The sequence below is a fragment of the Mustela erminea genome, chromosome 11 (assembly GCF_009829155.1).
Source record: "Mustela erminea isolate mMusErm1 chromosome 11, mMusErm1.Pri, whole genome shotgun sequence".
Taxonomy (NCBI): Eukaryota; Metazoa; Chordata; class Mammalia; order Carnivora; family Mustelidae; genus Mustela; species Mustela erminea.
In genome coordinates this window covers 34,901,389-34,925,570 of record NC_045624.1, presented here as the reverse complement: position 1 = coordinate 34,925,570, position 24,182 = coordinate 34,901,389, and the positions used below count along the sequence as shown (strand labels likewise).

At 35.5% G+C, this 24,182-nt stretch overlaps 1 protein-coding gene and 1 long non-coding RNA gene across 16 annotated transcripts in view; one reads left to right on the top strand and one right to left on the bottom strand.

Moving 5' to 3' along the window:
- The window catches only part of FOXP2 (forkhead box P2), a 544,701-nt gene that overhangs the window by 335,373 nt on the left and 185,146 nt on the right, over window positions 1-24,182 (top strand). The window lies entirely within an intron of this gene.
- Window positions 856-23,844, bottom strand: LOC116569169. Its single transcript, XR_004276894.1, has 3 exons — window positions 23,774-23,844; window positions 1,088-1,509; window positions 856-978 (listed from the first exon to the last, which is right to left on the bottom strand). It is a non-coding gene; the product is annotated as an uncharacterized LOC116569169 (long non-coding RNA).

The window sequence follows — 24,182 nt, the reverse complement described above, 5'->3', positions numbered from 1 at the left end:
AGAAAGAGAGAGAGAGGAGGAAGCAGGCTCCCCGCTGAGCAGAGAGCCCGATGCGGGGCTCCATCCCAGGACCCTGAGACCATGACCTGAGCCGAAGGCAGAGGCTTTAACCCACTGAGCCACCTAGGTGCCTCTATCACTGAAAATTCTTAAGATGGAATACATATGTTGAAACTTCTACAAAATTTCAGATTCTCACTTTTTTCCATGTTATAGGGATAGTTGCTAGATTATGGGTTACTATAGATTTCAAATATAATTAGACAGAAACAATAGACATATTTGACATGAATTGCACTAAGACTCAAGCTTAAGGTTTTCTTTTTCATTGTTCCTCTATTCACAACATCACAAATAGCTCACTCTTTTCTAAATAGAGCAAGGACACTTTTAAAACTGAAATTGTGATTACAACACCTGTGTGCTAAGCTCTGCACTGCATGAAATTTGAGATTGTTTTTGCTAGTGTTCAAAGCACAGAAAGTCTGAGTGGTGACTGTCTAGGATCAGCAAGTAGGCTCACCACAGTCAGTTCTTGGAGTTGAATTATTTGAAATTGGCAGGTGGTTTCTCTTTTTTCCATAGATTTCTTTCCCCTTTTCCTGACAGTGCATGTGTTTGGTGACCTCCACTGTTTATTTAGCTTCTGCATACATTCCTTAGGATTTGTTTTATGTGTGGTTTTTGGTTGCTTATGTTTCTTGTTATGCTTGGCTACTATTAGAAGGAGTAGTGGTGGTGGTCTGCTTTGGGTCGGCAGTCAAAACAAACGTGATACTCATTTTGAATATCTGGCTTTGAGTTTTCATATAAAAATATAAGCACCATTTACATAAGTATATTGCTTGAAATGAATTTATTTTTTATTCCTGACTTGCCCCTAAAGAAGTGCCAACAAACTCCAAAATTGCTTAAAGTGAGCATCAGAAGGAAACAAAAGTGAAGGATGAGGATAAGCCATGAACTGGCTAATCAAACCTGAAATAAGGGGAACAAAACCCAAACATGGTTTCCTTTCCACATATCATTTGGAGATATTTCAACTGAAAAGGGTGAAACCTCTAATTTATAGCTCCTCCCTACTTACCGCCTTCTTTGTTGTTGTTTACTTGCCCTGTTGTTAAAGATGGGTAATCATGTTCTGTACCCCTCAAGAGGACATACAGTATCACATCCTGAGGACTATGGGAATAAGAAAGTGAAGAAATTAAAAATTAGAAGAATTGAAAGGAATTTGTGAACAGAAGATATTTGTGTATTATTAACATTGTCGTTTTTAAAAAGCATTAACACTGAGGTGTTAGAAAGCATTAACTTTTGGAGTGAGTCTGTTTTGGAGGGCTCATCTTGGATCTCTCCACTCTTGGTTTGCAAAACACTTCATCTCCTGGTGCTCTTCATATGCCTCAGGCTGTTTGTTTTCTGTGTCCTTTAGAGGCTCCTCTTTTTCTGCCCATCCATTAAATGCTCTCCTTCCCAGGGCACTGTCTTCAGTCTGTTGCTTTTATCCTGCAATCCAGAGCATATCCACAGGTCATTTCATCCACCCTCAAAGTGTCAGCTGCCTCTTATACATGAGTTAGTGACCCAGACTCTTCTATTTCCAAGTTGTGATCTCTCCACAAAGCTTCATTCTAGTTTAATTGTAGCTGTTTATGGGACATCTTCCTTTAATGGTCATAGGCACTTCAGTGGATCATTTATCAAGTTGAGCATTTTATGTTTCCCAAAAATTGTTTTTCCCTTAAAATCCTCTAAGTTCTAGAAACCTAGGAGTCATCTTTGATGACCATTTCTTTAATTGTCCAGGCCCATCCAATCCAGCACCAAACTCAGGTGTATAGGAACCACCGTTCCAATAGTTGGAACCTTTATCATGTCTCATCACAGCCATTGCAGTTGTTTCATAACTGGTCCCACTGCTTCCATTTTTGGTCCCATCAAACTTATATCCATATAATTACAATTATACACACACAGTCCTGCCTACATCACTTCCTTGCTTAAGGAAACCTTCGAGGGTAAGGGACAGGCAAAATAGAAGGAGATTAAGAAATACAAACTTCCAATTATAAGTGAGTCACAAGGATGAAAAGCAAAGCATAAAGAATATAGTCAATAATATTGCAGTAGCTTTGTATGGTGACAGATGATAACTTCACTTATGGTGGTGAGCATTTTGTAAGGTATGTAACTGTGGAATCACTATGTCATACACCTGAAACTAATACAATATTGTTTATCTACTACACTTTAATAAACAAAACAACACAAAAAGCGGGGAGAGAAAACTCTCAGTTGTTCACTGTTATCTTCAGGATATGATCCAAACTGTTTAACAAGGCATCTCTTATTGCATTAATGCCAGGTTACTCAACCAGCCAATGTGGTCACACTCCCAGACTCCGAGCTTTATCTCCAGCCATCTTGTTTATAGCTTCCCACGTTACGTGCCACTCCTCACCAAAGTACCTGCCTTTGCTCCTGTTGTCCCCTACCTGGAATACCTCTCTTCACTTTACTTAAATCTCAATTTAAATTTTCCTCTTTCAGAAAGAATTCCAAGCAATTCTCACCAAGCAAGCTAGGTCTCATTCTTCTTTGCTTCCACCAAAACACTATGAATTCATATTACACTGTATTAAAATTATCTTTAATTTTAATTAAAGATTAAATTAAAGACGACTCTGAGCTTTTTGAAGACGCTGGATTTTTCCTCCTTCAGTTCTCTTCAGTTGACACAGATTTTGAGATGTAATAAATGCTCAATAAATATTTTGCTTCCTTAAGAAAGACTGTAGTTAATGAAGACTAAGCACTTTGAAGGTTGTTCATTTTGCTTTTAGATTTTGGACACAAGAATCCTTAATAACACTCTTATACATCCCCAGTATCCAACCGGCCCCTCTTTAGCAGCCGTAATGACTGTGTTTCTCATCCCATCTTTTCCCTGTGGTGCTGTCATGCCCTCTGACCTGCTTCTGTTCCACACTTACATGTCCTGAGTATAAGGCTCAGAGAACCAGAGCTGCCCTTCTGTCTTCCCTCTTCCATCAGTCCCTTTACAAATGAGTATTTATATATTTTGAAGCTATCAGCCAAATTTCAAAAGTGGAAAAGGCCACTGTGGTAGACCATATTATGTCATATGCAGTATTCCACCAGAATGTATTAGATTAAAGGAGTAAAGCTGACTAGCTGAAAAACCAGAAAGGAGAAATTGCCTTTTTTGATTCAGTGCTTTCTGGACTTTCTGAGCAGCTCACCGTATTATTATCTGGTCACCTCAAAGCTCACGGCTGGTGACATTCCCATAGTGGTAAGTTTTAGGAAGGCATTTGAAAAACAAAGTAAGAACTTTATTTTATTTGCCATGCATAGGAATGTAGGAAGCATCCATGGTTATAAAGTTTAAGCTCTGTCTTTATCAGAAGACTTTGGTCTCAGCTTAACTTTGCAAATTGGCATGTTGATGAAGTGGTGATAAAAAGGAAGCAGATACTGCTCATTAGGATGCAATGAAGGTTTCAAAATTGTGGAACTGGAATAACTATATCTTTCTTCCTTCCTTTCCCCTTTTCCTTTTCCTTTTCCTCTTCTTCCCTCCCTTCCTTCCTTCCCTTCTTCCTTTCTGATGCCATAATTTGTCAAAGGAAAATATTTTATTTAGTTGTAATAGTTATAATAGTTTTATGAAATATAAAGGGGATTGAAATACTGAAAGTAATTATAATGTGGAAGGTATGATGGCTATGAATTATCTCTGAAACTTTGAGAGACTAAAACATGAAGCTGTTCAAGCTTTTTCTGTTTTGAAAGAATTTTGCTGTCCTTCTCACAACACACTTACAACCATTGCACCTTTTACTTTATTAGGGAGTATGAATTTACTATAGGTAATCCTTAGCTGAAAGGAGTTTATAGTTAAATTATAGAGAATTTCTACACAATGTTGATTATAGAGACCATGTCATGAACTTACTGCCTTAAAGGTAAAATAAATTTTTGATTACTTTATAAAATGTAAAAAGCGAACACAGAATTATTTTTTGGCTTTCCCTGGCTCTGTCTCCACTCTGCTGTCACGCTCCCTCTCTGTTGCTCTCTTAGCTCCATCGTGCCTTCCTGTTTCTTTCTTGTACCATTCTTTCCTGTGCAAGTCTTCCTTCTGCTTGAAATGCTTCCTTCCTGCCCCACCCCCCACCCCAGCTGCCCTCCCAAATACGCACAAGCACATACCAGACTTAATTCCTGTCCACCTTTCAGATGTTTGCTTAAGGCATCCCTTCCTTCAGGAGCTCTCCTTAATACTCCAGACCAAATAGAGACTCTTTGTAAAGATATTTCTTGCCCTTATCACTGTTTCTGGTTATATATTATTTGTATGTTTGATTAATCCCTGTCTCTGTGATCAAGTCCACTTTATTATTTATTGTATTCCAAAACCTGGCCCAGTTCTTGGCACATAGTAGTTGTTGGATCTCTATTTCTGGATGAATAGTTGGATAAATGAGTGACTTTCTGTTCTTCACACTCTGCCAGAGGTCTCTTGGTGTTAGATCAAGCCGGTTATGGCACTTTTCTTCTCATACCTTCTTTTAGCTCCATATAGCTTATAGAATGTTTTTCACCATTTGAAGGCATTTATTATCTTTCCCCAACATACAAACTGTCAGACTTCCAGTTAATACCTACCTCCTATTACACCCACCTATTTCTGTCCCTCCATGGAAGGGTCAACATCCTTCACCATGTTCTTGTTTTCCTTAAATTGAACCAAATAGAACTATTCCTATGCCTTTCACCTCCATCACCCTGGAATGTTCTTCTATTTTCTTTTCTTTAATAATCAAAATCCAGTTCTTTTTCAAGGTTTAGCTTAAACATTATTTGTCCCTTGATGCTTTCCCATGGTCCATGCCTACCCTGTCCAAATTAACTCTCACTCCTTTGCATCCCTATGTGTGTACTTTTTAGAACACTTAGTCTCTTCTGTCTTTCTGTCTGACACATTTTTTTAAATCCCAAAGTATCTTAAAGTCAGAGGTCATTTCTCATTCAGCAGTGTATTTCCGCACAACTCAGTATAGTGTCTCTTATGGCACATTAGCCTATCAAAATTAATAAATAAGTGAAAATTGTGGTTCTCATTCAGCATGAGAAAGTCTAACTGTCTTTGGGTGATGGGAGATTTTGAATCTAGAAAATAGCACTTTTCTATTCCCAATCAGTCCCCTTAGATCTGTGCCCAGCCTGCCTTTCAGATCTCATTTCCCACCGCATCAATGCACTCTACACCAGCTTATCAAACCAATACCTAACTTTATATCTCTTTGTTCATCTGGTTTTAGGTCAAGAGTACCTTTCCTTAGTCTTGCACTTCTTAAGCTATCAAAAATCTCACTTACAAGTATTTTAAAATCCTTGTCAATGTTACCCTCCTTATGAGAAGATTCTTGATTTCTCTTTTTCATTTCCCACTAGAAGTTATTGCTAGTCTTATTGTGGTCCTACAATAATTGCTTGCTCCTTTCCTTAGGACTTATAATATCCTAACTTGTAATTAGTTTAGTGTATGTCAAAGCCATGTGCTGTTCTAGTGAACAGGTTTTCTTATCTGTATACTACCCAGTGACTATCCTACTGTTTGGAATATGATTTGCCAAAACAGTTAATGAGTAATGTAGTCTTGGCTTCTTTATGTTATATACATGGCATGTTAGCATAGATGAGGCCCCTTGAACTAACAAAGCTGGAAAAGTTAAAAGAACTTGACAAAAAAAGTTGTTAGATATGTTTTTAAAAGTAGCATGGTACATAACTCCATATTCAGCATTTCACACAAGGTAAATTTGTGGGGGAAAAAATGAATCTTTACTGGCTAATGAGAGTTTGAAATGATAAAACTACATTCATAGATTAATCCTAGGACTTTAAAATTTTCTTCTCATCAAATTTTGCTTAGATAAGGTTTCCCTTTTTCTAATACTCTAGGATCTAATGCTCTCTTTTAAAGTACAGATGGTCCTGAGTTACCAATAAAAATGCATGCATGCTTGCATGTATTGGGGAGTAGGCAAGTGGGTAGATGTGTGTATAGAGGGAAGGATGTCATATAGGCCTCCACAGGGATTCTTGACACTAAGTAATAGAATAGTAGAAGAACAATAGAGAGGTAAACAAAGAAAACTGTCACTCTCTATGCCAGGCATTATGCTATGTGCTTTATATTTAAGTTACATTTCATCTTCATATTAACCACAGAAAACCCAAGCTCGGATTGATTGAGACAGTATATAGGTCTCTAAGTTTATTTTTATTTGCTAAACATGAACCAGGGACTCAAACTGAGGTTTCGGTGATGCAGAATTGAAAAAGATTTCTACTTAGGTTTTGACTGGATAGATACTGGGTTGCAAAATTAAATATCAAATTCCTACCATTACTTGATCCAAACAGAAGGGAGAGTCACTCCCAAAACCTTGGTGCCAGAGCAGAGGTGAAGAGATAGACACAAAAGTCTAAGGAAGTAACCCTGAGCAGAGCTATAGGGGCCCACAGTGAAAGGGAATCGGGGTCTACTCATTAAGACATATCTTAGTCTAAGATAGATGACCCTAGTGTAACTGGTATACTCAAAGATCTAGTTAAGTGTTTAGTTAAACTTAAATTCTTCTAGAATGAAAATTAGGCCCAGAACCTCAAAAAGCTTCTTATCTGTACCCAGAATGAATGCAGACAGTTTTATTGCCCTCCCTTTCCACCACATTTGCCAGAGAGGGAGCCCTCCCTTGCATACATTGAAATGACTCCAAACCACAAGAACCACCACCATGGTAGCATCTGGGATTCATGAGACAGATGCTGCCAAGCCTTTCTCCTCACAGTTCTGACACCATCTCAGCCAGAACTGTGGGTCTAAGTCAAAAACACCTCCCAGAGCCAATAATTTTATTTCAATTTTGCGTCTATAACAGTAATTATGCATGATTAAATGATACCTAAGAGCATGTCACCACACACCCACCACCCCCACACACCCGCAAACAGAGGCTCTTCTTTTCCATGATCCACATCCGTAGCCCTGTCTGCATCCTTGCAGACCTGCCGTGTGCTGCTTGAGGAACCTTAGATCCTGTTCATTTTCACCACCCATTTTAGAAGGAAACCTCTCTGAGGCACATATGTGAACTTCTTTCTGATTGGGAGATTGAGTCATGGCATATGTGACACGTAATGGTGGCACTGTGCAATACATCCATACATGTGACGGATTCCACAATAACAGAACAACAAATTCCAGTGTGTTGGTTACCTGATAAATTTAAACAAAGTCCAGAAAAATGTGGCAGGGCTTCTCAGCATTATTTATAAAATAGTCAAATCTATACTATTTATGGCTCTTGTCTTACTTTGGCTAATTACAGCCGCATGTGTGTCTAATGCAAATGTTCGTTGAGAGGCCACACACATCAACAAATGAATTTATTAGAAAAATTCTATGGCTTAATATTAGACCTGTATAAATTCTCAATATGTGTAGCGTAGCAAGTGCCCTATCTCTCACAGGGCATTTCTTCTCATTGTAAACCAGTTATAGCTAAACTCAGACTCTGATTTATTTTTATTGATTTCAAATAAACTAAAGCTTACACTTCAACCCAATTGAAAATCCTAGAAAATAGCAGATGATCAGTGACAATATATAAGATTTAGGGTTTGTGGGTTAGGGAATTTTTACCTAAAGATTTGTTATAAACCACTATAGGCCTTGCTGCTGACAGAACTTTACAATTACATTTTCAGGGAGTTTTCCAGCCTGTACAGTTCTTCAACAACCAGCATTCCTTCTGCTCTGTATCCACAGAATGTCATTGTTCGAGACTTTTGGACCATCAATCTCCCATATTTTGATATCTCTTCCAAACCTGGCCTCTCTCGCTTTGCTCTGGTAGTCTGTTTCCCACACTATTATTTTTCCGTTGTTTTACAGGCTTATGGATAAGTCATTGGTGAGGTGAGTTGGGTTCTCACTCTAAAAAGAATTATGGTAAACTTGAAAATACAACCTTTCAGAATCAGTAGAGACAGAAGAAACAAGTCCTGCTTGTATGAGCCCAACAAAGTAACCATGAAAGCTATTTTTTTCCATAGATCTAAGGCAAGACTTCAGACCATTATAAAACATGCATTCCCCTGTCCTCCATTCACTTACTCATTCAGTTATTCATTTACACAATACTTAATAGAGCCCTAAAAACCAATGTTCAAGTCATGGATAATATATCACATTTTTTAAAAAAAAAGATTTTATTTATTTATTTGACAGATAGAGATCACAAGTAGGCAGACCAGGCAGGCAGAGAGAGAGGAGGAAGCAGGCTCCCTGCTGAGCAGGGAGCCTGATGCGGGACTTGATCCCAGGACCCTGAGATCATGACCTAAGCCAAAGGCAGAGGCTTAACCCACTGAGCCACCCAGGTGCCCCGTCAGATATTTATTTTTAATATTTATAAATGTGCCCGCTATTTATTCATGTATATGCATAAATTCTGCAGTTCAGAGGTTACAAACCATTTTACAGTCTTCAATCTTTAAATTTTAATGAAGTCCTCCTCCACATGATCTGAATAGTTTGTGACATCACAGTTCCAGGTTTAGAGATCAAGTTTTAAGTCATTTTTCACATGAAAACATTCAAGGCTGCATAAAAGTAAAAGAATGGATGTTCTGTGTACATATATTCTGCTCTGCTCCTTCGTATGGTTCTCTGGTCACCCATGCATGGGTAGAATAGATGTTAGGGGAAGGGCCCTCTGAACATGACTGAGAGAAACTAAATGAAGTAATGTGTTTTGTTTGTTTGTTTGTTTGTTTGTTTTTCATTATCTCCTGGAATTTGAAGAGAAATGTCTGTCTTCATGCCTTAAAAATAAGATACTTTAAGAATATTTAAAAGTGGTGCAAAAATAATGAATACTGTTATGCTGGAAATAAAAAAATAAAAAAAATTTAAAAAAAAGTCATGTAGAGATTAATGTGACTGCTTAAAATAGCAAGAATACTTTCCCATTAATATTTGAAAACATTTTTGATATTTGAGCAATTTTCAAAAGAAGAGATTTGGAAGAATAAAGAGATTGAAAAAATCAGATCAGAAGCACCTGTTCCAAAGGAACATAAAAATATCTAGCTAAATCCCCTAATTTTTAAGTAAGAAAATGGAGACCTGGCGAGGTTAAAAGACATGGCTCAAAACATGTATCTTCATTGTGATCAAAATATATTTTTAAAAAATCGAATCACAGAACTTCTTGACTAACTTAATATAATAGATTGTAGCTTATAACCAGTTCTGCTCCAAGATTATTGGGGAAGTGAGGTATTTTTCATCTGTTTTGAACATACACCAGAGTGTTGCTCAGCATTTAACATTTCTTATTACTAATAATAAAGGGCTATAGATTTTTCCTTAGCTATTCCTCTTAGTACTTTATGACAAATATATTTTTAAAAGACCTGAACCATACCTTACCACAGAATATGGAGAGATATATTGGCCATGAGCATCTCTTAGGAAGAACACTAAATATATAGAAATAATGTCAGAAAAATGGTTATGGGATAAAAACAATAAATGTGCTTAAAACAGAAATAGACAGGTACAGGGTGGGGGGGAAGACAGTTGTATCTGCTTAATTTATTTTAAGATAGAAGATAATCTAGTAGTCATTTTCTGAGTGATACTAGATAAAAATACTTCTAAAAGTCTGCTGGGCCTCCACAGGAAGGGTTCTAAGGGAAGTGGGTATCCTGAGTCCTAAAACCACAGTATACTTATACCTAGACATTTATGAGGTATTGCAGTTGGCAGACCTCAAGAAGGAAATCCAGGAAAACATTTTTTTAGAATGAAGAGCTTCTAAGGAAAAATAACTAAAGTTATTAAGATGTTAGAGAGACTTTTGTAAAGAATCTAGAGCCAAGGACATAGTAACATAGCCCATCATAATGAACCATATGAATTTGATTGGAGATTTCACTAAATTCCACAATATCTCAACCTTTTTTTATCCTCTTGGGTCCCATTTAGGGCTAAGTAAATACAAAAAAAATCTTTATTATTCTTAATTAAGATTATGGCCCAATTTAAGAATAGGTGTGAAAGGAATTTAAATAAGTATAGAAATAAGGGATAAAAATTTGATTATTATGGTCACATAGAAAAGTTGACATTATTAAGAATCAAAGGACTGGATCTGACTTATCTTTCTTTCTTATGATTTTCCTGAGGAAGGTGAGACTGAATTCAGGTCATTTATAGATCTGAGGCTTTAAGTTGGCATGACACTAAACCTTGTGCTCTATCTTCTTATTACCTTCTGTAGCGTTACTCCTTGCACTTAGACCTGACACTATAGAGTTCTGCTAGGTGTGGCCAAAAGGAGCCAAGTGTGAATAATGGTGATAACTCTGGATCCAACTTTGATAGCTCATTAAAAAGGCTTATGGACTTTTATAGGTTTGCCCTCCATCTTCTCTTGTCTTTGTAAATGATCCCGCGCATCACTACTTTCTGTGGTCTGTTGGTGACTTGGCTCTATTTCCCCCTTCCTCCTTTACACAACTAAGCTGTAATTTATAAAACATTGTGCTTCCATATCACATTATATAAAAATAGAAGATTAATATATCTATACCCTCAAGTAAAAATTTAGAAATTGTCTTTTAGGGGAACAAACCAAGTCCCTAAAGTAGTTTTTAGCCATGTTCTGCTGTTTTGTATGTTATGGTAACTAGTTTAAAAGTGTATCATAAATAATAAGGCTGTTCTTTTTGTCTAAGTAAAATAAAACAGAAAAGTAGACACCAATTAAACATTTTTCTTTTCTAAACATGGACTTATTCCTTCCCTAACCAGCTTCCCAGTAGTGTTCCCCCACCTGCCAATGGTAGGTTTTTATTTCTTTGAAAATACAGTTAGATTTTATAAAGGTAGTCTATTTATAAAGATCTATGAGTCCTGGACATCACTGCAAACAGTACTTAAGGATTCTTGGGGTCTGAAATCAACAGTGTACACCAATAGATTTGCTCAGAAAGATCTCACAGAAAACATGATAAAGTTTTAACGGTGAAAATTACGCCTTTTTTCCCCCAACAGAGAAGTCCTAGCTGGTAGGCATTCTTGTACCTGGGAGCAGTTTTGGAAATATGGGTTTATGGGTAGAGAAATATTAAAAAATGAAGTTCTGTTTTCTACACACTGAGATATGATGAACGGTAAATTATTTACACAATTTTAGATGAGAGACCATACAAGTCAGATTTTTTTGAAGTTGTTACCTTATGATTTAGTCAGAAACAAGTCGATATAGTAAATTTTTGTTGGAAGATCAGAAATAAAGTTTTTACCACAATTGTTCTACTATGGGTTCCCACAGTAATTCACTAATTATTAACTCATGAGTTGTCTAAGAGCCTGTACCTTGTTCACATTGGACCATCTCTCTGCCTCATGGGAGTGTGCTTATTTTTCAACCACGATATTTTGATCGTTCTGAATATTACTTAATTCTCTCATTTACTCTCAGTTATTTCATATTCAAATTAGAACCAAATCTACTTCTTTCTCTAGTATTTGTCATAGAAATAATTTCCTCTTTTTAAATTTTGGACTTTAGTGAGCAGGAAATAAAAAATAATTTGAGAGAATCTTGGTCACTTTAACACCAATTTGCATGTCTTCCTTAAACTTGAATTCAAGAGAGCTGGAAAAGGTTGATAGCCAAAAACAATTTTTTTTAAGGTTTGTTTTTATATTTCTATCATTGCCTGCCTCACAGTAATAAACTCCCATTTGAGCTCTTGCCAAGTTGACCATTGCTTCATGTTTCCCCTCCTACTCTTCTGCATCATTCTCATCATCATCTTACAACATTTATTGACTTTTTACTTTATTCCAGGACATGTTTTAAGTATTTTTAACATATTATTTCATTTAATGCTGACAATAACCTGGAGGGTAAGTGTGGGTATATTCCTTAATTTGTAGATGAAAAAATTGGTGGGAAGTGGTAGGAAGATAGCACATTTTAAGTGGTAAAGCAGAGATTCAAATCCAAGCATTTTGACCTCAAAACCTGCATTGTTACTTACTATTCCATTTATCTCCTGTATTTTTGCTACATAGTTCCTTATATACTTATATTTATTTTTAAGGTGATTTTTAAGTCAAAGTGTTTGTAGTATATATATGATATATACTCCACATATGTATATAATAAACATACATATATATGTAGTTGTAATCACTTTTTTTTTTAATTTTTTTTTTTTTTTTTTATCAGAGAGAGAGAGAGGGGGAGAGAGCGAGCACAGGCAGACAGAATGGCAGGCAGAGGCAGAGGGAGAAGCAGGCTCCCTGCTGAGCAAGGAGCCCGATGTGGGACTCGATCCCAGGACACTGGGATCATGACCTGAGCCGAAGGCAGCTGCTTAACCAACTGAGCCACCCAGGCGTCCCTGTAATCACTTTTTGGCAGTACTTGGAAACATGCTGATTATGATGATCTTTCTGATACTCAGAGCTATAGGCCCACCTATCAGAAATTGCTCCAGAGAGTTGACAGTGACCATTGGAGAACCACTGTACACATTAGTCAGTCTCCAAGTAAATACAAGGATGTGGATAAAATTCTTAACACCCAGTGTTCTCTAGCTCTGGATAATGATTGTGGTTGAAAGTTAATTTCACCCGATATAATAAATGAAAACTAAAACTTAACACAAAAGTATTTCATGTCTTGTGGATGAATCTCTAAATGTTGTAGGAAACAACCTTTTATTCATAATCTAATTTTCTTTCCAACTCTGACAGTATGTTGATATAGATTAATTTAAGAGTAAGTTCGAAATAGGACACTAACTTTAGTCTTTGCGCAGATACATAATTACAATCCCCACCTTTTTTGTGGATTTTTATAGATAAGTTTTCCACCACTTCCCCCTCCCCATTGTATGCATAGTTTAAATGTATCCCCATTTTAAAGTTATTTTAGAAACAATTGCAAAGAAATCATTTAGCTGTATTTTTATGCATTTTTTCAAAAGCTTAGAGACCTTTAAATCTCTATTTATAACCTAGTCAGACCTAAGAAATGTTGATGGTATCTAATCCTCTGTAGCCAGTCTAACTATAATAAATATTGGGTCACAATAAAGTCAGAGTCTAGAAGATGCATGCCTCAATGCAGAATTACAAAGACAAGCCAAGAAATGTGCTCCAAAGTGTGATAGATTAAAAAGGCCTCTGCTGGAGGAGTGGGGCAAATAAAGACTCTCCACTCAGAAGAGCAATGCATATCTTCCTAAAGAATCAGAAGTGAGAAAAGATGTGACATTAATGTGCACTACAGTATTCTCTCCTATCTCTCTCTCTGCACTTAGAATCCAGCTTCTCTGCCTGTATTAAAGCAAAAATTCAAGCCCTGTCCAGGCAATCCCCAAGAGTACCTGATTCCCTAGTTCAGGTTAACTCGAACTAGGAATATTCTTTGCAATTCCTCTCAGCTAAAAATTGCATATATCAAAACAATATGTTCAGAAATTATAATCCCCTAGGGGTAAGACTTGGGCTGTATCCTTGTTAGCCCCCTTATCGGAGAAGTTTTCTGTTGTTACTGATATTTAATTTTGAAAATGTTCCATACCTGTTCTAAAAGAGGAGTCACTCTGGCTTAGGTTCTGATTTTACCTTATTCTGATTTTTCTGATTGCTCTCCTTTCCCCATCACTTACATAACTCCTAGTTGGCAGAGTCCCAGAACTACATGCAGTACTCTAGAAATTAAATCCCATTAGTACTCAATATAACAGGAGGATCAAGAGGGAGGGATTGTCTTCAATTTCCTACTTGTTGTGCTACTATTTATGCATTGCGATATCATGCATGCTTGAACTAGTGATTGAAGAGAAAATCATTCTAATAGGCATTGGCAGTTAGCCCAGAAGTCCTACTCCATTCTCTGAGCAATGATAACATGTGAATCCTCTCCATGTTGCGGAGGCTAGTAAAAATTGTCATTAGAATTTACTTTTCAAAACTATAATGCTATAGTCTTTGTGTACTTCTTAAACCATAAAAGTGGCGCCTTGCTCTCCGTTAGGTCAGATTCTGGTTTTCTGCTGAAGGAAGTTTGAGGTTCTATGAAGGTTCTATGACACGTATAGAACATTGATCACTCTTTCCCCCAATTTTTTCTTATTGATCTAACCTCTCCTGGTTCAGCATTAAAGCTGCACGCTATCCTGTATATCTTGGAAAACATAAACATAAGAGAAAAAAAGCACGTTTTGATTGTGATGAAATAGGAGAATATGCGACATTCTCAGAGGTTGTTTCTCATTTTAATCTTTTTGAATATTATGTTGCTTCTCTGTTCTCCATATCACATACTCTTATCTTACTATATAGAATAAGCACATATAAATATAAATATTTTATTCTTTGTTCACACTGCACTAGAATACATGATTGCTTTATCACATGAAGTTAAAACATCAATTTATGAAAAAGGAACAGATAACTTGACTGTTGCTTAACCAATAGGCAAGGATAGTCAAATCAGTGTAGACATAACTTTAACGTTGCCTCTCACAGATAACATTTGTAAAATTTATGATAAAAGAGAATTTTACCTTTCTAGACTGAAATTTCTAGCCAAGAGTTTTCCCTTCAACTTTTTCCCCTCCCCATGATTTTGTAAAATTTGCTCCGTTGTACAAATTTCAGGTGATAGACTCCTGAGATCCCAGAATTTTTAGAAATTGCATTCCATGGGCTAATGGAACCTTTGTAGATATTACATCATCATCTCCCCCAGATTAGTTCCTATTTTTCCTTACCTGTCTTTTGCAAATTTTCCACTAAATCTGGCTGGCATGAAATCATCCTGTATTTCTTTCACACTTACCCAGCCCCCTTAAAGAAACATCACCAAGCTAAATTTTCTATCAGAATATCCATACTTCCACCCTTTCTTTTCTGTTTCCACTACTACACACTTCATTCCCTCAGATCTGGGTTATTGTACAGTTTATCTCCATGCTTCTGGTTTTTGCTTTGGTGTGTTCCTACTCTCCAATCTTGCATATTGCCTGTATCATTTTAAACTATTATTTTTTAAGATGTGAAACACTTCATTCAAAAATCTGAAAACTGGGACACCTGGGTGGCTCAGTCTGTTAAGCATCTGATTCTTGATTTCAGCTCAGATCCTGATCTCAGGTTTGTAAGATTGAGACGCTCTTTGGGCTCCATGCTCAGCGGGAAGTCTGGATAAGATTCTCACTCTCTCTCTCTCTGCTCCAACTGAACCCCCCAAAATAAATAAATAAATAAATAAATAAATAAACAAACAAATCTTTAAAAAAATCTGAAAACCTCCAACATATTTATAGATGAATTTTAAAATTTTAATAATGTATTTAATTCTACTAAAATAAAACTTGCTTCAGGAAGTTTGAATATGCTAATTTCCAGCATGAAACACTTTTGTTTTCATCCCCATCCATGCATCCCAGCTTGAGACTCATAATTTCTATGACTCCTGATCATTTCATCGGGAGGACATACTCTCCTTTTTAAGCATCCTCTGCACTGGCTATTGCTGTCATTCATTTGACTATTAATACTGCCCTTTATAAACCATCCGTATCTGTATATCTTGTCTCCTTAACAAAATACATAAACTCTTTGGCAACAAGGCCATGTCTGAAGAGTGCTTAACATGTGCTGGATACATAGTAGTTGTTCAGTAAATATTTCCTAAATGAATGCACAAATGTATAATTAGGATTATAATAAATGGGACATTTTAATGTAATTAAATTAGATGTACTTTTTAAAAAACAATGAAGCAGTCCTGGAACATCCTCTCTTTATTATAATTAAAGTTGAATTTACTGGTCTACTTCTTCTAGTACTGTATCTAAGACATGAGAGCCTGTTAAATTCCTACTTAATTAAGCTTTAAATGTACTTTAAAAGTGAGGGATATAAATCATATTGGAATAAAAAACTGTCTTTCTTAATATTATATGAAGTCCGTATTACTTACAATGTTTGAAAACTCTCGGATGACAGTTTTTTCTTGCAGGAGGCTAGCCCCCCATTTTCAAAACTACCTTTTAAAGTTTTTTTTTTTTTTCAATGTTAGATGGTATTTTTATTTTTTTTTAATTTTTTATTTTTTATAAACAAATAAGTACAGTAGCAGTGACATCTTTTAAAAGTAGATTACATTGCTCTGCAAATCTCCCCATGCTCTACTAAAACACCAAAAACTCAATAGAAGTTGTGTATTTGTGTTTGACTTTCTGAAATTTGGTTATATCTTCCAGACAGTTTTCACTATAAAACAGAAAGCTAAAGCAAATTTTTTTAATGTTCTAATTCATAATTAATAATGTTACTATTAATCTTATAATGCAGGGGCCAAATAATCAGTACATCCTGTGTACAAAGGCACATTAACAGGATTTGCTAAGAATGTATCAAAGTCTTTTTGATGTCAGTAAACTCTGAAGTTATACAACTGTATGAAGATGAAGTAACTTTTAAAACATTTCTTTCAAAATAATAATAATGACATTTATTACTGACATTTTTGGAAATAAAATGGTGAGTGAATATAAAAATTGATATAAGATGGTTTTATTTTTTAAATTAATTTTTGCTGTAGAAATCATACCCCAAATTGCATCTGATAAACTCTTAGTGTTGTCATTGTTAACCAATAACCATTCATAATTGATAAAATTTTGTGCCTTTAGAAATTATCTTTTAGATAATTTAAGTTGCATCACTAGGGAAATATTAGTCAGAATCATTATCCATTCTACGTCAGAAGGAAGTTAACTATAGAGAATGAATTAGGTTATTGCTTAATTGTACAGAATTTTCCATTTGCTTACTAATGGGTATTGGTTAAAACATTATCAAAGACACACTATGGTCTCTGGGTTTAAATAAGTATATAGTTTTATGAAGAGAAATGGGTAATTTTTATTTAGAAAAAGACTCATTAAAACATATGAATTTATGCACAACTGAGAATCATGTAATATTAATGTAATTAGTATTAAATGTTAAAAACATTTTTCTGCCCCAAATTCCCAGTTGAAAATCTTTGAAATGAAGACATTACTTTCACTAAACAGACAATTTAATGTCATTGATCTTTTTAAAAGATCAACACCATTTTCTAAAATACATTTAAAATTTCTGTTACTTATATATATTTTTAAAACCTCTGAAGTCTTATATATGGTTTGGAATAACCTATATCAGTCTAACTTTCAACCTTCAACACCACCAGAGATACTCCTGAAGCCCCAGGCCCTGGGCACTACATGACTTCTTCTTCATAAGGCCATTACATTCAGGGACAGGAGACATAACTGGCTTTTCTAACACAGAGAAGTACACAGAGACCCAGACAAAATGCCAAGACTGAGGAGTTTATCCCAAATGACAGAATAAGATAAGGCTACAGCCAGAGATCTAAGCAAAACAGATATAAGTAACATATCTGTTAGAGAATTTAAAGAATAATCATAATGATACTAACTGGACTGGAGAAATGAATAGAAGACATCAGGGAGACCCTTACTACAGAGATAAAAGTGTTAAAAAAAAGGAACAGGAATGAAAAATGCAATAAATGCATTTGGAAATAGGCTTGATGCAATGAACAACAGGTTTAAAGAGGCAGGAATGAATTAGTGATATAGAAGACAAAATAATTGAAAATAATAAAGCTGAACCCAAAAGAGAAAGAATTGTGGAACCTGAGAGTAGACAGGGAATTTAATGACTCCATCAAACATAACATTTGTATTATTAGATTCTTAAAGAAGAAAAAGGGAGCAGAAAATTTATTTCAAGAAATAATACCAGGAAACTTTCCTAATCTGGGAGAGGAAACAGACATCCAGATTCAGGAGGAACAGAGAACGTCCATCAAAATCACTGAAAGCAGGCCAACACCAAGGCACACTGTAATTAAATTAAAGGAAAAAAAATCTTAGAAGCAGCAAGACAAAAAAGTCCTTAACTTACAAAGGAAAACCCATAAGGCTAGCTGGAGATTTCTCAGTAGAAACTTAGAAGGCAAGGCATATTCAAAGTACTGAATGGGAAAAATCTGCAGCCAAGAATACTCCATCTAGCAAGGCTATCATTCAGAATAGGAGCGATCAAGATTTTCCCAGACAAACAAAAACAAAAGGAGTTCATGACTACTAATCAGCCCTGCAAGAAATATTAAAGGGGACTCTAAGTGCAAAGGAGAGACCAAAAGTGACAAAGACAAGAAATGTTCAGAGAAGATCTCCAGAAATAATGTTAAATCGAGTAATAAAATTGGGAATAAATACATATCTATCAATAATTACTTTAAATGTAAATAGACTGAATACTCCAGTCAAAAGACATAGAGTGTCAGAATGGAGAAAAAAAACAAGACCCATCTATATGCTACCTGCAAGAGAATAGACCTAAGGACAGCTGCAAATTGAAAGTGAGGAAGTGAACAAACGTTTACCATACAAATGGCTGTCAAAAGAAAGCTGTAATAGCAATACTTTTATCAGACAAATTCGACTTTAGAACAAAGACTGTAAAAAGAGACAATGAAGGGTATTATATAATCATAAAGGGAACAACCCTGCAATATGATAATAATAATTGTAAATATTTATGTGAGCACCAAAGTACATAAGACGAGAACAAACAAAAGAAACTAGTTGATAATAACACAATAATATACGGAATTTTAACTCCCCATTTACATCAATGGACAGATCATCTAAGCAGAAAACCAACAAGGAAACAATGGCTTTGAATAGCACACTGGATCCAATGGACTTGACAGATATATTCAGAACATTCCATCCTAAAACAGTAAAATATATGTTCTATTCAAGTACACATGGAACATGCTCCAGAATAGATCACATATTAGGTCACAAAAGAGGCCTCAAGAAATAAAAAAAAAAAAAAAGAAATCATACTATACACCTTTTCTGGCCACAATGCTATGAAACTAGAAGTCAACCAGAAGAAAAAATTTGGAAAGACCACAAATATATGGAGGTTATATAACATGCTACTAAACAATGAATGGGTCAACCAGGAAATCAAAGAATAAATTTAAAAATACATGGAAAGAAATGAAAAGGAAAACCTGATGGTTCAAAACCTTAGGATATGGCAAAAGCCGTCCTGAGAGAAGAAGATAGCAATCAGGCTTACCTCATGGAGCAAGGAAACCTCAAATACACAACCTAACTTCACACCTAAAGGAGCTAGAAAAAGAACAACAAAAGAAGACTTAGCCAGCAGAAGGAAGGAAATAATAAATAAATATTAGAACAGAAATAAATGTCATAGAAACTAAAACAAAACACGAAACAAAAGAACAGATCAGTGAAACCAGGAGCTAGTTCTTTGAAAAAATTAACACAATTGATAAAACCTCTACTCAGACTTAACAAAAAGAAAAGAGAAGGGACCCAAATAAATAAAACCATAAATGAGAGAGGAAAAATCACAACCAACACCACAGAAATGCAAACAATTAGAATATTACAGAAACCAAGTGCCAACAAATTAGACAAGCTAGAAGAAATGGATGAATTCCTACAAACATATAAACTACCAAACCTGAAATAGGAAGAAATAGAAAACTTGAAAAGACTGATAACCAGCAAAGAAATTGAATCAGTAATCAAAAAGCTCCCAACAAACAAAGGTCCAGGGCCAGATGTCTTCACAGGAGAATTCTACTAAACAGTTAAAAAAGAGTTAATACCCATTCTTTTCAAACTAACCCCCAAAAAATAGAAAAGGAAGGAAGGAAAACTTCTAAATTCATTGTATAAAGCCAGCATTACCCTGATACCAAAACCAGATAAAGACTCCACTACAGAAGAGAACTACGGGCCAATATCCTGATGAATATGGATGCAAAAATTCTCAATAAAATACTAGCAAACTGAATTCAACAATGAATTTTCTTTAAAAAATCATTCCCCACAATCAAGTGGAATTTATTCCTGGGCTGCTGAGATGGTTCAACATTCTCAAATCAATCAATGTGATACATCACATAAATAAAAGAAGGATAAGAACCATATGATAATTTCAACAGTTGCAAAAAAAAGCATTTGAAAAGTACAACATCCATGCATGATAAAAAACCCTCAACAAAGTAGGCTTAAAGGGAACATATCTCAACCTAATAAAGGCTATCCATGAGAAACTCACAGGTAATATCATCCTCAATGGGGAAAAACTGAGGGCTTTTCCTCTATGGTCAGGAGCAAGACAGGGATGTCCACTATCACCACTGATGGTTAACATAGTACTGGAAGTCCTAGCCACAGCAGTCAGACAACAAAAACAAAAGCCATTCAATAGGCAAGGAAGAAATACAACTTTCACTATCTGCAGATGACATGATGCTCTAAATAGAAAACCCAAAAGACTCCACCAAAAAACTTCTAGCGCTGATAAATTAATTCAGTAAAGTCGTAGGGTAAAAAATCAACATACAGAAATCTTTTGCATTTCTATACACCAGTATACAGCAGAAAGATAAATTAAGGAATCAATCCCATTTATAATTGCACCAAAACCAGTAAGATATCTAGGAGTAGACCTAATCAAAAAAGTGAAAGATGTGTGCTGTGAAAACTGTAAAACACTGATGAAAGAAATTGAGGAAGACACAAAGAAATGGAAGAGCATTCCATGGCCCTGGGGTGCAAAAGAAATATTGTTAAAATGTGTATACTACCCAAAGCAATCAATGTATTTAATGCAGTCCCTATGGGAAAAAAAAAACAATAGCACTTTTCAGCTAGAACAAAAAATCCTAAAATTTGTATGGAAACGGGCACCTGGGTGGCTCACTTGAGTCACTGCCTTCAGCTCAGGTCATAATCCTGGAGTCCAGGAATGGAGTCCCACATCAGAATCCCTGCTCAGCAGGGGGTCTGCTTCTCCCTCTAACCTTCCCCCTTTCATGCTCGCTTTCTCTCTTTCTCTCTCTCAGATAAATGAATAAGATCTTTAAAAAAAAAAAAATTGTATGAAACCACAAAAGACCCCAAGTAGCCAAAGCAATCTTAAAAAAGAAAAAAACTAGAGGCATCACAATTCTGAACTTCAAGTTATATTACAAAGCTGTAGTGATCAAGACAGTATGGTACTGGCATAAGAACAGACACATAGATCAATGGAACAGAGTAAAAAACACAGAATGAACCCACAATGATGCAGTCAGTCTTCAACAAAGAAGGAAGAATATCCAATGGAAAAAAGACAAGTCTCTCCCAAAAATGGTCTGGGGAAAACTAGATAGCAATACGCAAAAGGATAACACTGGACCAGTTTCTTACACCATACACAAAAGTAAATTCGAAATAGATTAAAGACCTAAATGTGACACTTGAAACCATAAAAATCCTAGAGGAGAACATGGGCAGTAACCTCTTTGACATCAGCTGTAGCAACTTCTTTCTAGAAGGGAAACAAAAGCAAAAATAAACTACTGGGACTTCTTCAAAATGAAAGCTACTTCACAGTGAAGGAAACAGTCAATAAAATTGATCAAATCAAATGAAAAGGCAACCTGTGGAATGGGAGAGGATGTTTGCAAATGACAAAACTGGTAAAGGGTTAGGATCCAAAATCTATAAAGAACTTATAAAGCTCAATACCCCAAAAATAAATAATCCAACTAAAAAATGGGCAGAAGACATGAAGGGACATTTTCCCAAGGAAGAAATACAGATAACAACAGGCATATGAAAAGGTGCTTGACATCACTGATTATCAGGGAAATGCAAATCAAAAATCACACCTGTCAGAATGGCTAAAATCAACAGCACAAGAAACAGTGGGTGCTGGCAAAGATGTGGAGAAAGAGGAAGCTTCTGGCACTGTTGGTGGGAATACATACTGGGGCAGCCGCTGTGGAAAACAGTAAGGAGGTTCCTCAGAAAGTTAAAAATAGAACTACTCTGTGACCCAACAATTGTAGTACTAGGTATTTACCCAACGGATACAAAAATACTGCTTCAAAGAGATACCTGGACCCCAATCTTTATAGCAGCATTTTCGGCATTAGCCAGATTATGGAAAGAGCGCAAATGTCTGATGAATGGATAAAAAAGTGGTGCTTGTATACAAGGGAATGTTACTGAGCCATGAATATGAAATCTTGCCATTTGCAATTATGTGGATAGAGCTAGAGTTTTATGCTAAGCAAAATAAGTCAGAGAAAGACACATACCATAGGATTTCACTCATGTGGAATTTAAGAAGCAAAACAAATGAGCAAAGGGAACAAAAAGAGAAGGGCAAATCAAGAAACAGAGGCTGAACTATGGAGAACAAACTGATGGTTATGAGAGGGGAGATGATTGGAGGGATGGGTAAAATAAAGTGATGGGAATTAAGGAGTGCACTTGTGATGAGCACGGGCTACTGTATGGAAGTGTTGAATCACTATGTTGTACATCCGATACTAATGTTAACTAAGTGGAATTTAAATAAAAACTTTAAAAATATATGATTTTATGCCCAGTTGAGAATCGTGTAAGATTATTAATGTAATTAGTACCAAATTTTGAAAACATTATCAAATATATTTGTTCTGCCCCAAATTTCCAATTTAAAAACCTTGAAATGAAGACATTACTTTACCAAATATACTTTACAATTCAGTTTCAGTTGCTCTCTTTAAAAGATCAACATTGGATTTTTCTAAAATATGTTTTAAATTTGTGTTCTTCATATATTAAAAAAAACCCTCAGCATTCTTACATATGTTCAAAATAACCTATATTAATCCAACTTTCAATTTGGATAATTACAAACACAAAACTTCATATTGTTATATTTTATAGAATTTCTGTGGTAGAATTTGAAATACTAAGAACATGCAGTATGAATAGAGTCCTAGAAGTACCATGTTTTATAGAGTTTTATCAGCCTTAAATTTCTCTTAAAAACACTCATCTTATTAAAACACTTGCAAAAATAGTTTTTAAAAGTTAAATGATAGGAACATATAAATATACTTGTGGATATTCAAACAAACGTAATCCACATACTTTTGAAGCATTTCAGGGTAAATGTTTGTACACATTTGACACCACTGAAAATTAAGTTTAAATTCTTTGTTTATAGAAATATATAATGATGTGTACAGACATAAATAAATTACCCAAGGCCACACAACAACTAATAATAAGTGGCAGGGCTATAATAGAAACACTGATGGTATAACATCAGAGCCTGTAATCTTACCCCTAACCCTGAAGTCCCCAAAACTCGGTTTTCCTCATCCACAAAATGGGCTCAGTACTAGCCCATAGAAATAATAGCCCATAGAAACAATAGCAGTTTCTGCTGCAGCTGCTACACTCGAGAGTTTGCATTGCAGAGCCAATAATCAAAATATATTTCGAACCGTGTAAACGTAAATTAATATTTGGTGAAAGTGTCAGTTGAGGGAGGTAAGTGATCTGGTCACTTGAGACAGCTACTTTTCTGCTGGTCTGCTCAACTAGTAAAAAATAATACATAGAAAAAAGAATAGCTCTCCACGTGTGCAAATTTACCTTTTTAAAACTCTTATTTTTAGAGATTGTGTGACCACATGATTGGGAGTTGGTATACACCTCACACAGATTTTACCTTTTAACTTGACTCAAAGCATTAATCTTCAGGCTGTTTTCCTCTCTTGACAAGCCACAATTGTCAGCGAGAAAAATGGTCATGGCTAGCTAAAAAGTTAAAAACAAAAAACAAAAAAACAAGTGATCAAACAAAACCTTTCACCAACTTACTAATTAAATTATAAATTTGGGAACTAACGTTTAAGGTCTTTCTATGGTCTAACTTTCAATGACTTTAGAAGGATGCATTTCAAAAAAACCAAGCATTCCTTAAATTACCTAGCATTTAAATTCTGTGTTCATTGAAACTCTTTAACAACCACTTTATAACTTCTGAAATTATATTACTAAATAGCTTCTAGAAGGCCCAATATATTTCCTGTGAATGATCTCACAAACCTGGAGGCTTAAGAAAACAATACTATGAA